Here is a 25,148-nt window from a genome sequence, read left to right as displayed (position 1 = left end):
GTGTCAGGGTAGACTCTGAAACAGAGTCCAGCTTTAGATCAGAAAAAGTTCTTAGCCCTAAACAACAGAAACCGTCTCTGATTACTGAAGTACAAAAGGAATTTATTAAGAGGCTCTCTAAGGGGGAGGATACAGCTCAGTGATAGAGCACGTGCTTAGCATGCACAAGGTCCTGGGTTCAATCCCCAGTACCTCCATTAAAAATAAATAAATAAACCTAATTACCCCCCCAAAAAAGGAATCTAGTAGTTTGAAACATCAATCATCAAGAAGGCTGGAGAATCGGGCTCGAACATGGGGAGAAACCAGAGGTGGCTAGAACCATGACCACAGCTCCACCACAGAACCGTCTAGCAGAGGACTCACTGCCACGACTGCCGGCACCCCCAGCAGCCAGCACCGCCAGCGGTGGGCACCAGGGGCTGAAGCTGGAAGGGCTGCCACTGACGTTCCTGGAGAGTCAGTGTTGCTGCTGCCACCACTGAAACGAGTTCTCCATGCTCCCTTGTGTGCACTTGGTGCTGCTGGGGAGGCAGGGCGGTGCCAGCATTTGGCCCTTCTGGTCCTGCCTCCTACCAAGACTCCTCTCTTGTAAGAAATGGGTTCAGATGCTGAGCTGCTGAGAAACTAACTAGTGTCCACTGCAAGCTTCCAGCTCCACTGGGGGTTACTTGCCAAAGGTGGACCTCTTCTCCTGGACTCCTGAGATCGGAGCACGTCTCTGTACCTGAGACGTGCTGTGGGATCTGTGGGGCCCAATGAAAGATGAAAATACAGGGCCTCTTGTTTAGAAATGATTAAGAATATCAAGATGGTGACAGCGTGGGGCCCACTAGGCCTGGGACCCTGTGTCACTGCTCAGGTCACTTGCCCATGAAGCCAGCCCTGGCTTTCCCTTAACAGGGCCGTAGGTCCCCTGCGGGGTCTTGGGGCCTCTATAAGGCCGTACAGATGGATCCTGATTGGTCAGTGTTACTTCCTTTTGTTTCCCACCCACAACTTGAGGTGAGATTATGATTATTCCCATTTTACAGCTAGAACAGATGAGGCTGGATACCAGTGGAGCTGTGATTCCAGCCCAGGTCTTCGGACTGGAGTTCCCCTTTCCCTCCACCATGTCACCCTGTGACCAGGAGCTCACTGTGCCGAGAGCTGTGTGTTCCCGGAAACGTGCACAGCTCTCTTGGGGCATCATCTCCAGACTTGTTAATGTTGTGGGGAAAAGACTGCTCACTCAGTGTAAAGTAAGATTTGGTTGTTCACTTTCAAGAACTGCATTACAGGAAGGAAGGAGAACAGTGCCCACCAGCCAGTAGCCGGGCCCCCACCATGCTCTGCTGACTTAATTCAAAACACACACACACACACACACACACTTACTTTGTTTTACCTACAAGTACATTGTGTGTGTGTGTGTGAGAGAGTGAGTGAGATGCCATGTAACCTTGAGCAAGTCATTTTCTCAGCTTTCCAGGGCTTCAGTTTTCTCATCTCTGAAAATCTTTGATCTTCTTTCACAATATAGATTGTTGAAAGTTTTTTATTTTATTTTATTTTAATTTGGGGTGTGGTAATTAGGTTATTCATTTATTTTAATGGAGGTGCTGGGGATTGAACCCAGGACCCTGCACAAGCTAAGCACGCTCTCTCCCCTCCCTGCTCGTCGCACAGGGTTGATGCCTCTCTGCCCTGCTCACCCAGCAGGCACGTCTCAGTCTTGGGCACAGAGCTCGCCTCAGTGCCCACGTGCATTCCCACTCTTCCAGCACCCTTTCTGCCCCTCGCTCTAGCCCTCAGTGTCTGCCTTGGGTCTGACCCCTTGAATGCCCAGCCTGTACTACCTGCCTGCTCGTACCAGAGCCGCCCCAGCATCTCTGCCATCAGCAAAATGCTCAGTACAGGCTCCCCCTGCTCACAGTGCTGGTCTGCGCATCTTAGAGTAACTGGCCTCTGCCTCTTGTATCCTCTCTCTCCCTTTCTCCCCAGCGCTGTGCCAGTGTCCTTCACCTTCTCTGGGTCCCCGGGAGCCTGCGCGGTGCCTTCTCCAGAGGGGCGCTCACAAATCCTACCTTTCTTGAAGTCTTCTCCACTGTCTGTCTTTCTCCTTTTCTCCCCCTCCCCCTTTCTCAATTCCCTTCCCTTGACAGGACACAATATGAAATGAAGGTGTTTTTTAAAGAGTATTTATGATGTTTATAAAACATAAAGTTATTTGACATGTTTTTAATTTGAAAATCATAGCTCTCAAACAAAATACAGCTCTCTTTAAAAAGCTGTTATGAATGTAATTGTTTTTTATTTCTAGGTAGTCTTTAATTGATTTTTCCCCCTAAAGGTTTTTTTTCTTTCTTATTTTAAACCCAAGGAAGGAGAAATTTCCAAGGGTTATTAGTTCATTTGCTGTTAGAAGGAATAATTGATCTGTCAACTCAAAGGATTTATAAGGATTTGGCTCACAGAATTCATGAAAGCAGTAGCATACGTTTAAGTTCTGCCTCAAAAGAAAACATTTCAGAAGGGGCTTCCCCTTACTTTTTGCAAGATAAAAATTAGCATCTCTCGAGTGATGAAAAGGCCCCCTGTTTTTTAAGATCTTCCCAATCTTAAGGGGCCCCAGCTGCACCATTTACACCTATACTTGATATAATTGGATAAATATTTCAACCAAAAGAATGGATTATAAATAAATATCATAAACTTTGGAGTTTCTTCCAGTGGTCCCCCACCCCCACCCCCACCCCGCCCCGCCCCAGTATAGAGGAGTGGAACACAGTTAACATTTCTTCAACCTTAAATGGGGTTTAGCTTTTTTTTTTTCCTTTAAGCAAATGCACCCAAATTGGGTTTGATTCACAAAGGAAAGACTGACTGCAGAGCTAACAGACCCATCATTAGCCATCCCTGCCCTCTCAAATGGCCTGTCCATTCCACTGCTCACAATATAGGACGGAGGCCGTAAACAAGGGATCCAAGGGAACTCTGGACAAGAAACATACAATGGAGTGGGATAAATTTCTTTAGCATAAATAGCAGTCTCCAAGGGTGACTGGTGTGAATGGACTCCTGCTGTGAGGGTCTCTGTGCCTACAGAGGAGATCTGTGGCTTTAAGAGCTGTGGTCCCACCCCCTAGGCTGTGGAAGTGCTCAGTCTCCCCTGCTGGGCACTGTCCGAAGGCCCCCTGTGGGCCTCCTCTTTCCTTTCAAGCTGTGAGTCCTCAGGAACTTGGTGACAGCTCCTCTTTCATTCTGCTGTGCAAATCCTTGAGCTGTTCCTAGTGCTTTCAAAAGGAAAATATAAGACATTTTGCTTATTCTGTCCAGCAGGAGCATTTGAAGTCTGGTAAGACCCAGGGTTATTCTGGCAGTAAACCTGGGGGAGATCTTCCTTTTTGTAGTGACTCAAAACTCCCTGAGATGACCGGCAACCCACAGTTTATACTTCCTACATCCTTTACATCATGCCCTGTGGGGTGCCATCTACGTTCTGTTCCCTGGAGAACCTGTGTCCTGCTGGCTGGTGACTGGATAACCTAGTACACGTCAATGGATAATTTCTTAGCAGCCTTGAGCCAAAATGTTCAGGTTCCAGAGTAAATAATGACTTTTAAAAGAATTAAATAGCGATATACACTTTTTTTTTTAATTCAGCCAGTGCTCTGCCTGGTCCATCCTTATCTCCTGTTCTGATCCCAGAGTCAGTCACTCTCAACCATCTTTGCTTGTCTTTCTCCAGGTGATTATGTGCATATTACTAAATGATACACACCATTTTTTATTTCTCAATTTTAGATATTACCTATTAATTTCATGACCTGACATACAGGTTTTCACTCACTCTATACATACCTCTTCTGTTTCTAATATCATTGTTTTTATTCCTCTACATATTACTATTGTAACTTTCAGTAATATACTTAAATCTCTATTTTCCGTTCCATTGATTATAGACAGTATGTTTTTGCCTCACCTTTTTTTGACCTCTTCTCATCGCATGGCCATCTGCTTTGGTCAGGTGTTGATAATTTGCGTTCCATTTTGACCACAATTAAGATTTCTATACTGTGGTTTTAGGTTGTTTCCAAGTTAAAAGCCAGAAAATAGCTTTCATATCGTTATGTGAATACTGTGCACTGAAAAACCAAGAAGTGCACTGTGGTTGATTATATTTCCATCTCTAATTCCTAACTCATAATCCCTGTGTTAGTCAAAGGAGAATGTGCAAATCGATTCTCTTTTCTTACATTCCGTCATTGGTTTAAAACCATGCCACATTTCAGTTTGCTAACATTTTTTTCACATTTTTTGTTTTGGTTATTTTTGTAATTTCTCTGTTTTTTTTTCTTTTCTTCTTCTTGGGGGAAGAAGCATGTCTTTTTAACCATACCCCTGATATCTTTTGAAGCCATTCCATTTTTCAATAAGCCCACCAACTTCCTATTTTAATATGCTTATTCTAAATTACTTCTTAATGTATACCAAAGAAATTTATACTGCCTTCTATATTTCTTGGAGTTTCTAATTGCCTTTCTTTTTCCCTTACATTTTTTTCCCCTTTATTTTGCCTTGAAGTTTTTCTAAACGGAATCTCCCTTTTTTCCTGGAAACCTACATCCTCAAACCCCCAGGCTTCCTGTTCAGTTCGAATGGCGTTATGACTCTGTAAGTAGTGTCTACTCCTGGATCAAGAGGGATGCTATTGCTCTATTTTCTATTTTCTGTAACTTCTTGATTTCCCAGGTAGTTGGCAATTCTCTTTTTTCTTTTGTTCAGTTTTCAATGCACTTGTGGACAATTCTTCCCAGGATATCAACATCTCTTTAAAATGCCTCAGAGTAGTAATGTCCACATGGGAAAATTCATAAGATAATGTCTCAATGATTTTATTTATTTTGGTTTGTTTGTTATGTACTTTTTGTTTGTTGGTTTCCCTGGAGGTTTTCCTTCTAGACCCCCTTTCTGCCTCAATAAGCTGGGTTATATGTATTTTTTTCCTGTACTTTTTGCACTGTTTGTCATCGTGGTATTTCTGTTTGTTGTTATTCTGTGTGCTTATACTGTTTCCCTCACCTCTTTCTCAAAAATTTCAGCCTTCATTTTGCTGAACAATATCTTTAACTTTCTAGGAAAGGGGGCAAAAGTGGTATGCCTTATGAATTCTCATGTGTGAAAATGCCTTATTCCATCTTTATGCTCAATTGGTAGCATGACTGGGTATGGAATTCTAAATTACAAATTACTTTCCTTCAGAATTTGCATTAATGTCTAATAAATGTGTAGTATCAATGTTGCTGATGAAAAATCCACCCCATTCTGATTCTTGTTCCTTTGTTTGTGACCTGTTTTTATTTATCTTGTCATTGACATAGTGTTTGTTTCTTACTCAGGAAGCTTTTAGGGTCTTTTATTGTTGCTGTCAGAACAACAGAACAATATATTTGGTTGTGGGTCTTTTAATTTGTAAAAACTCTTCCTTATTCTTAAGTTTTCCTTTTTTGTTGTTGTTGCTAGATTCTCTTCTTGTTTTGATGGGTACAATATTTCCCCAAAGTCTCTTCAAGAATACTAACTAGAGTCTTTTGTCATATTGTTTTATGAGGGGGAGGTAAGTAGGTTTATTCATTGATTTCCACTTGGAGGAGGAACTGGGGATTGAACCCAGGGCCTCTTGGGTGCTGAGCATGCACTCTACTGCTTGAGCTATACCCTTACCCCAAGTCTTTTGTCATATCGTGTTTGGTTCTTAAGTTCTCTTCTTTTATCAGAATTATCTCTGTATCCTCTAGGGTCAGTTTTTCTGTTGATTCATCTGTGCTTTTTATGTCATGCTACGAGCTTTGCTTAAATGCTTGATGAATCTTGGGGATGAATTCGCATGGCCTGTTTTCGGTTCTGTTTCTCACTCTTGCTTGCTGGCTCTCCGTCTGGAGCCTCTCAGGAGCTGTGCTCAGGGCTGGCCCCTCCGTGCATGTTTTCCAAGCCCCAGCCTCTCCTCTGTTTGGGTAGTTGACCCCACCTGATTTGTGGAAGCCTCTCTTTCACCCGTGGTCCCTCTCCAGTCCTCATCATTGTTACAGTTCCTCTCCCCAAATACATCATGCAGAGATCTTGTAGGTAGACATCCTTAGTAAGATAGAGGGGCCCTGAAAGCGCGCCTCCACGTCTGGGACTCAGGCCAGCAAGTATTCTTTGAGCGTGTCCCACAATAGGCATTGCAGGATAAATACAGGCGTAAAGATGTATTCCCAACCTCATAATCTAGTGGGAGGCCCGTAGTTTTAGGCAGAGCAAGGTCCAGGGTTATGGGCATTTTCAGATGTTTTGCATTTTGGTGGGAACAAGCCTCAGAGGCTTAACAAGCCTGGCAATCCTTTGCCTCCTTGGGAATCATCAGATGATAGAGTGAAGGGCGTATGATAACTCGCTCATTTTTTCATTCATCAAAGATGTTTTAGAGTGTAAGGGACTGTCCTAGAAGCTGAGAAGAACACAGAGCAGGTGCATACTCTGCCTCAGGGAGAGATAAGACATGTATCTAAGTAACTCTTCAATACAAGGCCAAGTAAGATAAATGGAGTAAGAGGAATACAGGTAAAACGTTATAGGAATTCAAAGTAAAGTGAGGGGGGAGGGCATAGCTCAGTGGTAGAGCGAGTGCTTGGCATGCACGAGGTCCTGGGTTCAATCCCCAGTACCTCCATCAAATTAAATAAATAAATAAATAAATAAATAAATAAATAAATAAATAAATAAATTTAAAAGATAAAAGGAGAGATTACTTCTTACAACTATGTGCATGTAATGAAATAAATTAAAATAGGCTCATTGAAAAATGTCTCACCGAAAGACAAAACAGACTTAGATGAGTGGAGGTAAACAGGAGGAGAGGGAGTTACTTGGGTGAGCCTGGAGTACAAGGAGAAATTCATCTTGACTGGAGCCAGGATTTTGGAGCTGCTCTTAATAAACAAGTCATTGTGAAGTAATACTGCCCTTTCCTGGAGCACGGCTTCTAGCAGTGGCTTAATTGAAGCATACATTTCCTCTGGCAACACCTTGTTCAGTTGAGGTGCTTAATTCAGTTCCACGAGCTTAATATCTCAGAACCATTGAAATACAGCACCCCCCCACCCGCCCCTAATTCTCTCATTCCACACAGGGAAACCCACACCAGGTCACGTCAGCGTCTCGCTTCCAGCCTCCCCACTGCCGTCTCTGACAGATAGTTTCAATTGGCCTCCTCACCACCCGCTTCAGCCCCCTCCTCACTCTCCTCCCTGAATTGCAGAGGTTGGCGAGTTAAGAAGCGCATTTCTCAGACTCCTTGCCATGGAGATTCCACACGTGGCCTGGCTTCTGCTTTCAAAGACTCGGGTCTAGAATTGACCAGTGTGAGGTGTTAGCGAAGCACAGGGGCGTGAGATCGTCTGCTGGGGGTGGGCGTTGGGAGGGTTTGGCTGTTTTGAGGAGCTCAGCAAAGACTCGAGTGCCTAGTTCCTGTTGTCACTGTCCTGTGTGACACGTGGCAAGCAGCCACGGCAGTGGTGCTGAACTGCCCTCTTGTATGGGCGGCTCTGTCAGTCCTGGTTGTGTATCCTCCACATCCAGGTCTCTGTGCTGAAGATTTTGTAAGCTCCCAATACCCTTTGGGGGGAAAAAATATCCTCTTTTGCCTAAACTGGCAACAGTGGATGTCATCATCAACAGCGGAAACCCCACTGATGAGAGGGGTTTGGACTTCCCAGTCACCCGCCCATGTTCCTCGAGGACTTGGACACTCGATTCCCAGCTGTCTCTCACTCTTCTTCCTGCCACCCGGCCAGTGTGAAAGCTCCTGCCGACATTCCAGCTCCACCTTTTCTCCATCTCTGTGGCCACAGCCCGAAGTTCACATATCTGGAACTGAATCACATCTAAAGTTCCTCTGACTCCATCCTCCTCTCACCCTACTTTCCCACTGCGCTCAGACCCACTTTCGAAATTCAGAGAGACCTTCAGTCTCATCCTCCTCCTCTGGTCTAACAACTGTCCTCCCCTGGAAGCCTCACCCCAGTGGGGATTCGTTTCAACTACACTCCTGCCAGTGCTCAGTCTTCTCACCCTTTGGACCTACCTGCGCATTTATTGTCTCTTATGATAACCTTTAAAGTATGCTGTGCTGGTCTAGACCCCCCACTGCATATTTAGTAATAAAAGCATGCTGATTAATGCTTATAAAGTGCTTACCGTGTTCCAGGCACTGTGCCAAACACTTTAATATATCAGCTCTTGGAATCCGCACATCAATCCAATGAGATGGGGATGTTTCACATCCACATGTACAGATGAAGAAACTGAAGCACAGAAAGGTTAAGTGATTTGCACAAGGCCACACAGCGAGTAAATGGTTGAGCTGGGATTCAAACTGTCCGTGTTCACAAGAACCTTACTCTGTATTCCCTTAGTTCTATTTTAAGGATGCAAGGATATCCATGCATCTCTGCATGGATATTAAAACATTTTTTCTATTTAACCACAGATGTGATTAATATCTCAATGTTACTATCACAAACTGTGGTTTCTAAAAGCTGCACTTCATCAATATATCTGCCAGGTTTTTTTTTTTTTTTATGAAAACATTTCCGTTTTCTCTCCCATGTTATTTCCTTGCTTTGCATTCTGGGTCTCGATTCTGTTGTGAAATACAGTGTCCTACTGTTGCAGATAAGTATTTCGGGAAGCTGTTGAATAGCTCGGGTGATGGATGTTTATACTGCCCTCCTGTCTCCCTTTTTTTCAAAATGGCAGTTCTGTTACATCCAGTAATGTGTACGCTTACAACTGAAGCACAGCAGTTTGAGATACCAACTTCCCTCTGCTGTCTTCCAAGATAAGTCTGGTGTAGTATGATTAGTCTTTGGGCTCCAAAATCAGTGGAAATTTGAATCCCAGCTCAAGTGCTGAGACCTTGGGCAGGTTACTTAGCCTCTCCAAGCCCCAGGTGTTTTGTCTGTAAAAACAGAGGCAGCCGTACAGTACACTGCATGTGAACAGACGGCCGTGGTACACCACCCCTTTAACATGCCCCGTCGAGTCCACGCAGTTAATCCCAGCACATCATATCCCACTCTCCCCCCAAAACAAGCACATACCCACTGCACATGCACGTAACAGCTCCACGAAGTTTGATAAACTATGGCATTCACTGAGGGTTTCATCCTGAGACAGAGAAATAGGTTACATTGTATTCTGCAAAGAAATCTTCCCTTAAAAAAGAAAAAAAGGAGGCACTGCTTTGTCATCCACTGCTCTTTCCCCAGAAGCCCCCTTTGGCTCGTCGGTCCTCGCCCTCCTGGCCCACCCCGGCTCAGGCAGAATCTCTACAGTTCTTCTGCTCCATCTGACAGGTGGCAGGAAACCTAAATTTCTGGGAGCCAGTGACTATTCATTTAGCAGAGAAGCAGCAGTATTTCATATGATTACATTATTTCACTCTAAGCTTGACTTAGAGAGTTAACAGTTCCTCGACTGTTTCCAAGAGGAGAGGTGGGGGAGCGCGCTGCCGTGTGTTGGAACGCCTCCGGTGGCCGCGGTGCTCCTCAAAGGGAAATGTCACTCTTGTTTATCCCGGCTGTTCGCAGTTCAGTTGCTGGAAGCAGCAAGTCAACATTGATACTAACAGCCTCGAAGTTCTCTTATTTAGACTTTGATTATCATTGGTTGGTTGGTTGGTTTTTCTCTTCTGCCAGAAAATAAGGGCTCATTTTCTGTCTCCGGCTCACGGTTACATTTATTTACATCACTTTCCTAGGCATTTTTTCTGAAACATCATTTCAGGCTATTGGTCGATTTGACTTAATCATAGTCAACTTGACTATTGACTAATGTGTGCTGTAAGGAATACTTCCAATGGGGAAGATATTTTGTCTCGATAGACTTGAATGTGGCTATTCATGGTTACTAATTGAATATGAAATAAATTCTATTGATATGGAGTTTATGAAGTTACTGCAAAGAGGTCAGGGAGGCCGTATTTTCCTAGAGTAACCATTTTATTGGCTTTAGTGTTTGCACCTCTCCTATTTTGGAAGTTTGTGAAAATCTTACACGTCCGATAACCTACCCCCGAATTCCTTTCATTTGCCTCATATATGGCGAAGCTCATCCATCAAAACTAAAGAACTCACTGTTTGGCAGGTTAAATGAAAATCCAGTGGAATAGGAGTGTTTATTGCTTCCACAGAAGGTTCTTCATTGTAGATTATCCAGGAGCCAGTAATGAATGTGTACTATCAGGGGCCAGGGATTTCGGGGGATGAATTTCCCAGGGTTTAATCATTTCATAAGGCCTCTGAGTGTGACTTTTTCCCCAATAATCTACTTATCTCAGTAATTTACCCCTCCTACTGCATTGCGAGGAAAATGAGTCTCCCAGGTTGTTTGCATGATAAGTAGCTGGGAATTGTGTGAGCCTTTCAAGCAGCAGCCCTGAGTTAATTGTAGCAGCCTGAGCTAATGGTTTCCCATGTTAGCTGGCAGGTTAAGTGAAGAAGCGGGCTTGAAAACACCCTTTATCACAAGTACCATGCATTTGAAAAGCTGAAATCTTAAAAATGTTTCTTTATGGAAGACATTTTCCCTTGCATTACAAAGGTGTGAGAAAAATGTCCTTCCAGAGATAGGACTAGCAGTTTTGCAAAGAACTCTGGATGCTGGCTACTCAGAGGGGCTTGGGAGGTTTATGTTTTTGTTTTTGTTTTTCCAGTGGATCACGCTAATTTGCCCCCACCCCTTCCTTTTTAGTTAAGTCAGAACTAGAGAATAAACTGCTCGTTGCAAGCAAACAATTAGAAAAATCTCTTGGGGAAAAAAATAAAATATGCTTCCTAATGTTTTCTGATTGTATTGTTTTAGGTTTATTTCACATTTAACCCTTAAAGTTTTAATTACTGTAACATGTCAACTACCAAGTATGAAACGGATTTTCTATTTAGGAAAAAGGTTAGAATACAGTTTGCTTCGAAAGGAGACTAGGCTGTTCTGCACGGTATCCTTAGGGGACCGGGAAGGTTGCATGCAATCTCTCCGAAGGTCTGGAAGTATGCTGAGGTTGAATCAAAGGTGGATCAGAACAAAGATACTGTTTCCCACATTACATAATTACGAAAACTACACACCTACAGGAAGTTTAGACGGAGGAGAGCAGGTTCCTGCTGGCGCAAGGCTGCGGAAAAGGGAAGAACCAGGAACCCCCACTGTGATTTCTCTGCGCGCCCTCTATGCTCGGTCAGCGCCCTCCCATCCTTAGACCTCTGCTCAGACGTCCCTTCCTCAGGAAGCCCTTTCTAATCCCCAGACTAGGGAGTCTTGTGCACTCTGCGTCTTCCCTTTATAGCATTGTCACAGTTGTAATTGCGCGTTGTTTGCATGGTCCAACTATTATCTCTTTTGCTCTGCCAAGTTTAGCCTCCCGTGAGTACATAAGGGCCTTGTCTGGTTTGTACATACCATGATAATCTCAGAATCTGAATTCTCAGAAAATATTTGCTGAATGAATGGCTGGATGAATGAGAGTGTATTTGTTAGAAGTATTTCAGTGAAGGAGATCGGGGTGAGTTCGTGGGTTAACTGAGGACTGTGCAGGGAGAATTTAAGAGGCTTGTTAGAAGGAAGAGAGAAAGAGGAAGAAAAGAATCACAAACCTCAGAAGTATAAAGACGCTTGGGAGCAAACGTGTGTGTGCCACGTATTCCATGAATAAACTGGCCTTGGGATGTAAAAGTGAGAAAAGAATGAATTTGGAGTGGTGTTTCTAAGAAACAGGTGACTGAATATATCAGCCAGGTTTCCAGGATGAAATAGATGGCATGCTCACCTGGGTGACTTACGGAGCTGGAGGCAGGGATGAGGGAGCCGACAGGAGATGTCGGGGCACCAGGGCTCAGCAGTAGTGGGAAACTATTACCCCACACCAGCCACTCCCATGCCACAGGAGCAAGGGGAGAAGACTCTTTCTGAAGCTTAGTGAGAGCTGGAGCCAGGGAAGAGGACAGCAGACGGGACGCGTGGTTGTCAGGGGGCATGGCCATTGCCAGAACCGCAGTGCTGCAGCAAGGAGGAGACAGAGGAGGGCTGCCGGCCTCTCTGGCTCCCGACCTCTGATCCAGCCAGCGCCCCCGGTGGCCAAAGCCAACCAGAAACTGGAGGCAGGAAGGCCCAGTGTTGTCGTGCCTGGATGGCAGCCGCCCCCCCCATCCCAGGTGTGGGGAGGAGGGGGAGGATCCAGAGAGGCAAACGGAAAGTAACCAGCTCAGTGAGAGATTTAGATCCATGGGTTTTTATTTTGTTGGCAGTGGTAGAGATCTTTGTTAAGTACGTAAATTATGTATTGTAGTGACAATTGACATGGTATTTAGGACCCTGGTGAATGTGTTGTTTTTTTAAAGGTAATTTTCCCCCCAAATACCTACCTGCTGTTTTACTTTCTGACTCTTCTATTTACTTTTTATTTTGAATATATATTTTAGCCAACAATATAACAAAGGTACACCCTGAGAAATTTCACTTCTCTCCCTAATCTGCTTCACTCCCCCTTCCCCACAAAGGTAACCGTTTTTACCAGCTTTTTGTGTGACTTCCTCGTGTGTCTTTGCAGATACAAGCAAATATGAAAAAATATGTGTGTCATATCCCTGTCTCCCCATATGTCTTCTGCACCTGGCGCATACGTTATTTCACATGTGCATAGGTATGTCTGTAGGACAGACTCCCACATGTGGCAGTTTGGATCAGTTTTGCCAGCTTGCCCTCTGTAGGGATGTGTGGTTTGGTACTTCCAGCAGTGTCGTGTGAGAGCGTCTCCCACAGCCTTGCTGAAAGTGTGTCGCTCAGCTTTTGGAATTTTGCCAGTCTGGTGGATGGAAAACATTTCATTGTGTTAGGTTGAACCACATGAAATTGCAGCTTGTGTGGGTCAGAGATGGTAGTCTATCGGTAATTTGTATGGTTCAACCCAACAGCTTTATTTTGTAGTTTTCTCATGACTGAAACACTACCTTTTGATATATTTATTTAAACAATCATTTGTGTTTCTTTTTTGTTCTGAACAGTCTGTTGATGATCTCGGTGCATTTTTTTCTTTTGCTGGTCTTTTTCTTACCAATTTAAGGAGCCCTTTATGCATTAGGGAGAAGACTCTTTTGTGATAATGAGTTTCAAATTTTTTTTCTAGTTTATGTGTCTTCTGACTTTGCTTATGGTTTTTTTCTTTACCACTGAAAGTTTCTAATTTTTTTTTTTTTTTTTTTTTTGGTAATTGTAATGATCCGTCTTTTGAGATATTTAGAGTTTGAGTCTTGGTAAGGTCATCTTCACTCCAAGGACATAAGAGAATTCTTCTGTGGATTTTTTTCATCGAACTGTAACGGTTTTGTTCATTGCATTTAAATTTTTGATCCATTTAGAGTTTATCCTGTTCTGAGGTATAGATTTAACTTTTCCTTTTTCCAGTTGGCTACCCAGTTGTTTCAGCACCATTTATTTCATAAATCTGTCTTTATTTCTACTGATTATGGAAGTAACCATGATCATACACTAATTTGGAAGATTAATTTTAAATCCTAGCAATTTACTTTTAACTTTTTGGTTGGAAATATTTTAAGGAATGTCACATAATTTATATATCTTCTTTTACATGTACAATGAATATGTGTTTGAAAAAAAGGATACGTATTTACTGAATAAGATGAATAAAACTTGGGAAACGAAAAAACCCTAATTCTGTTATTTACCTATGTTAATATTTTTATTTGTACATGACATAGAAGTACACACACAGGTGCATGCACACACACATTAGGTGAAGAATAAGCTGTTAAAACAACCATGTTGGAGCAGCACAGTGGCTTATACAACATAGAACTGTATTTCTGTTTCATGAAAAAGCCCCTAGGTGAGCAGTCTGAGTTAGAAAGGGAGGTCTTCTCTCCACTGGGTCATTCATTTTTTTTTTTAAGTCTAGTATATTGAGGCTTAACTTACATACATTAAAATTAAACAGTTCTATGAGTGTTGACAAACATAATATAGTTGTGTAAACAGCATCACAGTCAAAATATTAAATATCCCCACCACCCTCATACTCCTGAGTGGTCAGTCCCGTCCCCTACTCCCCACGCCCAGTCCCTGGCAATCACTGATCTGAAATCTGTCCCAATGGTTTTGCCTTTTCACGGGGTCATTCTTGGCCCACTCTCTCTCTCTGTCTTTTCCCTCCACTATGCTGTATGGCTCCTCACCGCATAGTCAAAACAAGGTCACAGGCACACATCACTTCAGGAAAAAGGAAGGAACATTAACACGCACTGCTAATGTTTTCAGACCTGGAATGAGGCACATCACTTCTGCTCGTTTTCCATTAGTGAGAACCTAGCCGATGCCCACCAAACCGGGAAAGGTGCTCCACTGCTGCCGAAGGAGGGGAAAGTGGGTTCTTATGGGCTAACCTAGCAGTTGCCCCTGCAGCCTGGCCACCCACGTAGCCACAGCTGTCTGTTGTCCACACAGAGAACACATCCTCTCCCTGAGGGAGACAACCCCAAACCCCACCCAGTTACTACATCCAACTCAAAGGCCAGAGTTTCTGAGCGATGGAAAGTCTTCCCCAGTAGGTTCTGAGGTGTCTCCCTGTGGTCCAGTGACCTCAAAATTCAAACACGAGAAATTTGTCTCTTCCCCTCCCATCTTTCCCAGGATTATGGTTTCTTTAAAAACTAATGGGACTCTCGTCCAGTGTGCCAGGAACCACATCCAAGTTCCATTTCTGTACATAGTTCTGGCTGATTTTCTGGCTTCCAGCTAGACTCGTGTGGTCTTCTTCTTTTTAAAAGCAGCTACTTTGGGGTGACCTGAAATGATGGATTTAGAAGGCATGGCAGTGAACCTCATCTCTGCCATGGGGCTGAACCTCTTTCTTTGGCTTCATGGAAATGAAAGACTCCGAACCCTCACAGTCTCATCTCCTGCTGTTCAAGCTACAGCAGTACCTTCCCAGCCAGTTTTCTAGACTTTATCCTTCCATCTCTGCTCATAAACTGGCCAGTTCTTGTATGAGCTCATCTCTTTCTTGCAACGGCTTGCTAAAAATCAACAAATTATGTATATAAGCCTTCATCTCTTTAACTACATTGCATTGCCTTGAAATACAGAAATAGATATTGTCATAGCTATTTTAATAGAAAACTATTAAGCCGTCATCTACCTCCCTGACTTAAGGATAAGTCGGGCGGGTGGGAATAAATTCCTTAAAGAGCAGGGCTATACAATCAAACATATAAGGAAGTGTAACAGCACGGAAAGCACCATTGCTAGGACCATTGATATGGGCGGGAGGGGGGTAGATAGGGTGTTGACAGAGGGGTGTAAATGTGCTCTAGAAATGGGTGAGGACACAGAGGATCCAGTATTTACTAGGTCTTTTTGTTTAGAGATTAGTATTAGAATAGGTCAGATGAGACATAACAACACGGAGAGTGTAAATGGTCCTCACTCAGAAAGGCTGTAACAGATAGCTTTTAAGGATGACCATTCTGTGTATTAGAGAACATGTAAGTAGTAAGTTTATTAATAAATAGCAAAGCAGTCTATTTGAAAAGACCAGTTAAATAGATAAAAGTATGTCACGTGTAATGGCAGAAAAGAGGGGAAGGTGGGGACAGCTCAGTGGTAGAGTGTGTGCTTAGCATGCACGAGGTCCTGGGTTCAGTCCCCTCTACTTCAATAAATAAATGAATAAGTCAATCAATCAAATCATTGCCCTCCCCCCCAGAAAAACCCACATTAAAGAAAATCTCCCAGAAGACACTGGGCAGTTTTGTAAGCAAATTCTTTCAGATTTCCCAGGAAAAATAATTGTCATGGTGTATATAACCTGTTTCAGAGTACAGAAAAGGAGGAAAGCTTCCTGTTTCACTTTATGAAGTTAGACTAACTCTGATATCAAAACCCAACAAAGATAACATATGCTCACAACTCTGTAGGTCAGTCTCGCTTGTGAATGTAATTATCCTAAAAAGAAAAATCCTAAGTAAAACATTAGCAAATTGAATCCAGCTTTCTATTAAAAGAGAAAAGCGCTGTGGCCAAGCCAAATCTCAAGAATGCAAAGAGAGGTTAGTATTAGGAAATACATTAGCATGATTCATCACATTAATAAATGGAGAAAAGCCAAATGATTACCTTAGTAGACACTGAAGAGGCATTTGCTAGAACTCAGTGTCTGTTCTTCAATTTTTCAAAAAGCCACTCTTCAAACTGTGAATTAAGGAGTACTTTATTAGCCTCCTAAAATAGTAACTATTACACACTAAATGCTACCATTTTGCTTGAGGGTAAAAAAATTAGAAGATCAGATCACGGATAAAATCAGAATGTCGCCTCTCCCTGCTGACAACGTGTCATTAATTTTGAAGATCTAACCTCTGCAGTATGCAAATTAATTAAGAAGGATAAATTAAAATTGCCATCATGTTTGTAAATATTTACAGTCTTCTACCTGGAAGATTCAAGAGAATGAGCTGAAACACTAAAAAGAACGCCTTTGCCCATTATAAAATAAATATACAAAAGTTGTTTTCTCAGCCAGCACCCATAACCACTTAGAAAATTTTACAGAGAATAGAGAAAGTCATATTAACAATAGCTCCAGAAAAAAAAAAAAAGTAGCTCCAGAAACTCAACAGGAAGTCGGACCTCTGAAGAAAACCATAAAACATTACTAAGGTTCGAAACCCAGCTCTAGCTGAAGCAGAAGCCAGGTGGGCATTGTAATTGTCATTGTAGAAGGTCACAACTCAAAGGAGGAACTGCAGGAGTCAGGGCAGCTCTGAGACCTTAGGCAGAAGCACAGGATTCTCAAAGCTCTCAGGACTCTTTCCATTCAGGCTGCAGGGTTCAGTTGTTCAGAGCGTGCACTGAGCAAGTCTAAACCTCAGGGCTTGCCATTTATAGCCACGGTCGTCGTAGATTTAGATATTTAGGGCATCAGACTTTATGTCACCATTGTCACAGGAAGGAGCACTTGTTTCTATTGCACACAACAGTCACTATTTGGGTTAGTGGTCGGATTGATCCCACCCTGCCTTTATTTCTACTTTGATTTCACCTTTCCCTGCCACAGACTGGCTTTCTCCTTGTGGTGGAGAACGAGTAGTAGGGAAGGTTTCTTTTTGATCTGGCTGGGGTCTTGTATCTATTCCGGAAACGTGGGCTGTTGTGTTCAGCTTATGAGCCTGTGGTCTAGGGCACAGGCAGGCTATTTTATCAGAAGGGTGTGCAGGTTGGTTGGGGCAATAATTGCCAGGCAGGAAAAGTTACTGCTCCGGAGAGATCTGAATAAATGTAGGTATATGCTGTATTCCCAGGTAGGTTGGCTTAAATTGTAAAGATGCAGATCCCCCCCGACAAGTTAATGTATAAATTGCACACAGTCTGATTCGGAGTTCCAGAGAGAGTTTTGGGCCCACTGGACATCACGATTCTAAATTCATCTGGAAGAAGAGACATGCATGGTGAGGATAGTAGGAAAATGCTACCCAGTGGAAGAGAATTGCCTTAATCCGTGGTATTTCGTCAGTGTTATTTTGTCATCTATTCCAGGCCTAAAATATGATCCAGCGTTGATACCGAATTTTTTAAGCCTTTCTTCCAGAATGATCTTTATATAACTCAAGGAATTATGAATTAGGTGGCCAGAGATCTAGTATCTGATCGCCTTTACATCACTCAGGTAATTTAGAATGTCTGTTGTGTACGAGATGCTGTGGAAGGCATACGCCCCTCCCACCTGTCACTACTTCTGTTAGTCTTTTCCAGCCAAAGATGGGCATTAGACATTTTAAATTTGTTGTTCTTACATAGGACTCGGGGAGGAAATTTGCCAAGATGAAAAGACCAGAAAGAAGACGTAAAAGATCTGATCTGAAATTATAAGGGTGCAAACGAATTCAGGGGTTGGTGGGTGAGGAGCTCTAGCTGCTGCCACACCGCTGAGGGTGACATGGGGTTGAATGCAGGGATACTTGTGAGATAGTCGTAAGGACCTGACACAACAAATTTTCAAAGATGAGCAAGACGACGTATACTAACTACCCTTGCCAAAGGAAGAATGAAGGGATGGAGAGGAAACGTCCATTCAAAGAGTGTTTGTCTGGGGAATAAATGCCGGTCAGAAAAACGGACGTTGGGATTTTGTTTCGTGTTTGCGAATGGCGCCCTTCTCAGGAAAGTAAACCCATGGTTGAAAAGGAAAGCGGATGTGTGATGCATGAAAATGCCTTCGTAAACACGTCATGTCTCGTTTCTTTGGCTCCTGAGACAATCGGGGACCCTTCAGCTCCGGAAATTCGTGAAAACAGGCAGGATAGATGTTTGTGTTCTGTGATTTGTGTTCATACTGTGCGTAGGTCCAGTGATCGCGCCTGCGTAACCCCTGAAGGTCTCTTTACTGCCAGGTGTTGGGGAGGTAAGATGATGGAGGCAAACCGGAACTAAAAGGAGAGGAGTTTGCCTGACTTTCAGAGTAACAAAGAACTTGAAAGGAGGCTTCGGGAAAGAGAAGCAGCCTGGCTGCACTGACGGAAAGCAGTAGTGCCATCAGTGTTCAGGAGCATCAGGAAGAATTCAGAAACGGGCGCCCCCTCCCTGCAAAGTCATGGGGGTTTCAGAACTAAAGCTCAGTTCCTCAGTTTGCTTCGTAAAGGAAGTGCAGATACGGTAAGATTCTGCATTTCTGTGGAGCATATGTTTGGAATTAATCATGTAACCACGGTTGCACCAGCTGAAGTCAGAACGCAGAAACACGTGGACAACCATGGTGAGCTCTGAATCCAGGGGTAAAGTTCCCAGTGCCGGTGCCCGGTGCACAGGGGAGAAAGCTTTACCTGCCACCATGCCATCCAAGGGCCAAGAGCGTATGTGAGTCCTCGATGGCCTCAGACAGTGAGCCCCCAGGCCTAAGGGAAGTGACCTTCATCAGCTGATGGAGAGGGAGTGAAAGCGAGCGGGGATGCGAGACACTGACCAGAGAAGACCCAGGCGGCGACGTCAGCCCATCTGGCTGATTGGTCACAGGCTGTAAATTCCCCACAAGCATCTTTCTTTTAAGCCCCATCTGCCCTCGCTCCTTAGAAGGACCTGGGCCTCTTGAGGAGCAGAAGAGGGGCGTTGGCAGGGACGGGTGCCACTCAGGTTTGGGATACTTTTCAGTTTTTTAAAGTTGGTCTACGAAAATGGGTTTATTCACCGAGAGTCACTTAGAAGATGGGAGAAAAACAGGGCAGGAGTGGGGCAGGGTGAGGCACTTAGGAAAAGCCAGACAACTTGCTCCCTCAGCCTTTCTGTGGCCAGATGGTCTCCTGTGACCGGGTTCCAGGGATGGCCAGGCTGTCAGAGGCAGGCAGCCCCCTCCTGCATCCAGCCTCGCCTGCACCTCCCGCTCCGCTGGCTCCCACGCTCCCCCACAGCCCTTCAGTGGTCGGTGCCGGAGCTGTCCCCCCTCGAGAGCAGAGGACTCCCCTGAATTCATTCATGCTCTGATCTTGGGGAGGGAAACTGCTGTCCCCGTTCAAATGGGAGCAGAGTAAGAGAATGGCCGTGGCATACACAGGAACCTGTGGCAGAGGAATTTCACTGGAGGCCAAGGTGCCCACAGGGCTGGTTTCTGGTGAGAGCTCTCTCCTTGAGCTGCGGGCAGCTGCCTTCTGGCTGTGTCCTCATGTGGCCTTTCCTCTGTGAATGCACTGAGAGAGAAGGTCCTCTTCTTCTGAGGACATCAGCCCCACCAGATTGGGACCCCACCCTATGACATCATTTAACCTTAATTTCCTTCTTAATTTGGCCTGATCTCCAAATACAGCCCTTCGGGGGTTAGGGTTTCGACATATGAGCAGGAGTGGGGGACATAATTCAGTGCATAGCACCAGTACTCAGACATTGCCTGGTCCCTGCCAATTCCACGTTCCCCCTCTCTGTGCTTTTTTAGGAGTTCTTTTCCATGCATCCTGCCTGTCCCGAGAAGTCTTTAAGTGGCAATTCAGCATTTCCAGTCTGCTCCCTCATGTCTGTTCTAAAGAGTGTGAAATTGCCGAAGCATTGATTGATTGATTGATTGCTCTGGGGATTGAACACAGGACCTCACGCATGCTAAGCACGTGCTCTACCACTGAGCTGTACCCCCGCCCCCTAAAATTCTTATTTATAAAACACTGGGCTTCAGATGTTCCATCATCATTCGAAGCTGATCATGATGGAGAAGCAGCAGTTGCCTTCCACCCAAGAATCTTCCTTTCAGGGATTCTGTTGTTCTATTTCTAGCTCTCCCGAGTTAAACGGCCTAGTGGAAAGTTTGCACATAGCAGAAAACTCTGAGCTCTCCTCCTGTCTCCTCCAGTGGGAGATCCTGTCCCTCGTATCTCGTGTCACACCACCCCTCTCGCTAAGGGTCCTTCGCTGGCCCTGGGGTCAGTGGGCGAGACGTCCTGGCCAGCAGTGCTGCAGCGTGTCATGGGACCAGACCCTGTTCCCCGGGGGCTCAGCCATGTGATCTTTGTCAGCTGCTTCACCTGTCAGATGGAGAAAGTAAGACTGGCGACAGCAAATGGTGGCAAATTAAATAAACACAACACCCTAGAGTGACTGCCAAGCTCAGAATGGATAATATAGGTGACGTACAAAGTGTAGTGTTTGTTTCAAAATCAATCCTAATGTTTTATCTTTATGAGAACATTTTCGGGGTGGGTCATCTGACCTTCTCATCTTCCGTCTCACTGCGGTGACATCCCCGAAGCTCCCTCAGAAACCTAGAACATCCTTCCCCCAGATTTTCATGCTCTCTTCTTTCAAAGCAGTCCCTAAAACCCCAGGCCTCCTGTGACGCCCTCCTGCACTGAGCGGTGGCCGCTGTTCTGGGTGAGGGTCCCGTGGTCTCTCCCTGGGTTTGAGCTCAGCTCCGGGACTCACCAGCTCTGGGACCTTAGGTGCCCTGTATTCCGTTTCCTGCCTGGAAACCGGGGAGATGAATGATACCTACCCAACGGTGGGATTCCTGTGGGGATTGAATGAGTTGAAATATGCAGAGCCGGTGGAAGCGCGCCTGTCACTCAGCAGGGGCTCACTGGTCCTTGTTACCTTTCCTCTTCTGTCCTGTAGACCTGGAGGCCCGTGGCTACCGTCCCCCAGCAGTTATTATTGATTTGACTCAACTCAGTAACGTTGGCGAATTGAATTTAAATTCGCTTAGCCCACCAGTTCCCACCATGAAAGCTGTCAGACATACATCTTGGGTTCCATTTTCTGTCGGATTACTTTAATCTGTATTGAAAATCGTCTCCAAAGAGTCTGCTTGCTGGCCAGGTGTAAGGCCAGGGACTTGGGGAGAGGGCCAGGGGCATGACCTCCGAATACCACTGTATCCGCGGGTTTGGGGACTAGGAATGAAGGAGCAAATTCTCGAAAAAGAGCCAGAGGACGGCCGGTGTAGGGAAGCTTTGTTGTCTCAGGAGGAAATTCTGTCTTTTCCAGACCAGCTTAAGGGAGTGAAGGGGAGGGTTTTGCCAGCCCTGGGCTGAAGCCAACAGTGAAAGCTGGGCTCCGAAGCGGTTCAGGGCCCCCAGTTGAGAAGGGGGAGGCTTTTTAGTCAGAGGTGGGAGGAGGAAGCTTCCTCCTGGAGGCCCCAGAATAAAGTGTGCAGGGGATTAGCCCTTCGCAGGTAGCTGGAGAAATATATGAGTGCTCGCTCTCTGTTCTATTGGCTATGTGATTAGCCTTCTGAAGTCTGTGTTGTGTTACGAGAGAGACAAGTTTAATAAACAGATTCTATTTTCGTCCGGAGCCAGGCTTGGACAGCCTTCTAAACCTCTGCACCAGGAAGCCTCTTGGTCCCATGTGCCTTCTCACTCTCTCTTCCACCACACGGCGGCGACACACCTAAGCCGCAGGGATGGGTCTCCAGAGCCACCGAGCACCGAAGGCCCACCGACTGGCACCACGGTTGAGAGTGTGGCACTGACTCTCAAGATGCCTGTGCTCATGCCGTTATAGGAGCCATATTCCGTGTCCATGTATTTGTGTGTTGTTTTCCTTTGACCGCGTAAAGGAGTTGCCCAGTGGTCAGGGACAGCATCCAACTGCCGCTGGCCTGGTCCTGGACCTCTTGGACTCACACTGCCTCTGCCCCAAATTCTGATGGCTCATTCCCGAATCCTGGTTCCGGTCTGGTTAGCTGGCAGCATCCAATGCTCAGGAACCCAGAAACCTACAAGAAAAACAACCTGCTTCCCTAGTTCAACCAAGGCAAGGCTGGAGGAGTTCAGAAAGAACTTTTCCTTGGAAACAATAGCAAAATATACACAGCAGCATAAGTAGATGGACAAGTTCAAGGAGACCAGCCTGCAGACCAGGACGGAAGGATACTGCAGAAAACAGCCAGCCGTGAAGACTGGCTGCAGACTCTCCAAAGCCTGGTTTCTTCCGCAGCTTGGAATCTAAGAATCACGCAGAGCAAACCTGAGCAAAGAAAGCCCAACTTCTCTCCCACGGATAGATTTTATCTGCAACTTGTAACGTCTGTATTCCAAAGAAGAAGTGGGGTAGCTTACAATAAAATGGGCTGTGTGTGTGTAAAATCTCAAAGCTGCTAAAGAAGAAATAAAAACTGTTTGAATGTGGACGAGAACGTAAATAGAGTATATCAGATGGATAAACTAATGTGATGTTGGAGCCTCAAGTTTAGCACCAAGGAGAGAATTCTGGGAAACCAACACAGAAAGGGACATGGGATGGGAGACACAAAGGTACTCTCTAACAGAAGAGAAACATATGTTTTCCAAGAAAGGCAAGCTTTCTCCTGGTACTGAATATTTTATCACAGTAACCGAAGCATCTAATTCAACAGTGATTTTGTAAAACGCACAGAAACTCTGCCACTTGGTTGATACCAACGTTTGTTTGGGTTGGTACCACATTTAGATCTGACAAAATCCTCCTGCTTCCCGGAATTTGTTGCCATGCACACCACGTTTTGCCACATCTCCTTCTGGAAGCTGACCTTAGGAACAGTGGGGAACCCCTCCCAGTCCTCCCCAGCAGCAGACACCAGAGAGGAGTAAGCCTCCTGGGGACCAGTCAGCACAGACTGGTAAGAAGGGTACATCCTCTGAACTGGCCCCCGTCTCCACTTTCCCAAATGGGAGCTCTTGGTAGCATGATCAAGGCCTTTACCCACAAGTATATGTTGGACAGATGGGAGGTGATTAATTTGAGTTGAAATATGGAGAACTATATCTATATCTATATTTATATTTATATCTGTATCTGTGGCCTGGATTGTGAAGAGTGCCCATCAGCCAGAGATCCAGGATCCTAGAACAGAGGTTCCATGACAGTTCCTCCGGGTACAGTGGCAAGATGCGATTTGAGATTTTTCTCCCTTTGGGAAGGAGGTGAATGCAGTTGTGGCTGCACTTGGGGGAGTTGCATTAGGACACGTGCATTGTTAGATTAGTGCAGTTTTTCACCTGCGTGTGGACCTGCGTGCACAGGCTCACGTGTGCTGGCTGGGCAGCTGGGGGAGGTACTCATGGACTTGTGTTTCTCTTCTCTCTCTTGAACCCAATACCTGCTTATTCCCTGTGGTTCAGACGCAGGGGACTTACACCCCCATCCTGCCCTCGATCCCCAGGCCAAGCCACCGTAGCAGGCACTTAACACAGAGTCCGGCCTGGTGATGAGTCAGAATGACCCCTAGGCATAGTTCACAGGGACGAATAGTAGCGCAGGATCCATTTCAAAGCAGGAAACAGAAAACAAGTTACCTGCTCTGCCTGCTTCCAGCTCTTCAGAGAAAGGTAGCTTTGAGCTCTCTCATCCATGTCTTTGGGGTTTTATTTCTTATTTCTAAATAATATGCTCCTACTAATATGACTCGATTTGATTGCAGTTTTGAATGCTATCTGTTCACTTCCTGCTGCGGAAGGCAGTGCACTTACACCTCTCCCTCTCTGCTACCAATAGAAGTTAAATCACAGTTGTTAAATAATTATTCAGCATTATCACTTAAACTGTATCAGTATTTTGAGCTGAGCCATGTAGCTTACTACAATTAGATTTCCTTTCTTATACACTATTTTGTTTTTCCTAAACTTATTGTCATTTTCCCCCCTTTGCTTATCATAATTCTTGCCCTGAATGACTTCAGAGCTAAGAAATTCCCATGGATGTGGTGGAAAGCACATCAAATGGTCTCTTTAATATTTCCCTCTGTTCCAACCCAGATGGGCAGCTTCTCCAAGCCTCTAGGTGCCTCGGCTGCCCGGGGCTTCCCTTCACTGTCTTGAGACTTTTCATCACCTCTCTCTTCCGTTGGAGCCCCCTTTCCTGGGACTCACGCCTTCTTTCTCGATTTGCCTCCTCACTGTGACGGAACACGTCCTCCCTGGCTTTCTGAGAAAGAGTAACTGAGAAGTGAACATCTTGAGATGAGATATTGCATGTCTGGACATACCTTCCCCCCCTCGCAGTGGAGTGATGGGCAGCACGTAGACAACCTGAGGCTGGAAACAACCCAGAGTTTTGAAGGCATTTTTCATCGTCTCCTAGCTTTCCGTGTTGATGCTGGGAAGTCTGGGCCATTTTGGTTCCTGAACTTTGTTATATGTCTTATTTTGCTTTTGAGAGCTTCCCTTTGGCCTCAGTCATCTGGATTTCACACAGAAGGCCTTCTAGTAACTTCTCTCCTCGCCCTTTACTATTGTGTTGGGTACTCGGTGGGCCTTTCAGTCCTGGGCATCTTCCCTTAAACCTTTGACAATTACCCCTGGTTTCTCTTTTTGTTCCTTCAGGTTTATGCACTGGACATTGGGCTTTCTGGTTTAGTCCTCGTGTCCTTGTTATTTTTCTCTCCTGTTTTTCCTGTTTTGGCTTTTTGTTCATTTGGAGGACATTTCTTCCATTGCAACTTCAAATCCTGTTGTATTTCTTTATTGCTGCTGTCTCATTTTTAGACTCTCAAGTTTTTTGGTTTTTTGACTGTTACTTCTGTTCTGGTTTCACAGCTACAAAACATTTTCTCTCCCTGAGCATGTTAATCATTGTTTCTTTGAACCTTTCTCCTGTTCCTT

General features: G+C 44.9%; 1 protein-coding gene and 1 non-coding gene across 2 annotated transcripts in view; both read left to right on the top strand.

The window, feature by feature from the left end:
- The window catches only part of STX8 (syntaxin 8), a 207,048-nt gene that overhangs the window by 153,578 nt on the left and 28,322 nt on the right, over nt 1–25,148 (top strand). The gene's annotated exons all lie outside the window — the stretch shown is intronic.
- Nucleotides 6,626–6,697, top strand: TRNAA-GGC. The gene has a single exon. It is a non-coding gene; the product is annotated as a tRNA-Ala (tRNA).

This window comes from Camelus ferus, chromosome 16, assembly GCF_009834535.1.
Source record: "Camelus ferus isolate YT-003-E chromosome 16, BCGSAC_Cfer_1.0, whole genome shotgun sequence".
NCBI classification, from domain to species: domain Eukaryota; kingdom Metazoa; phylum Chordata; class Mammalia; order Artiodactyla; family Camelidae; genus Camelus; species Camelus ferus.
The sequence above is the reverse complement of the archived record's forward strand: the minus strand, read 5'-3'. Positions and strand labels throughout refer to the sequence as shown.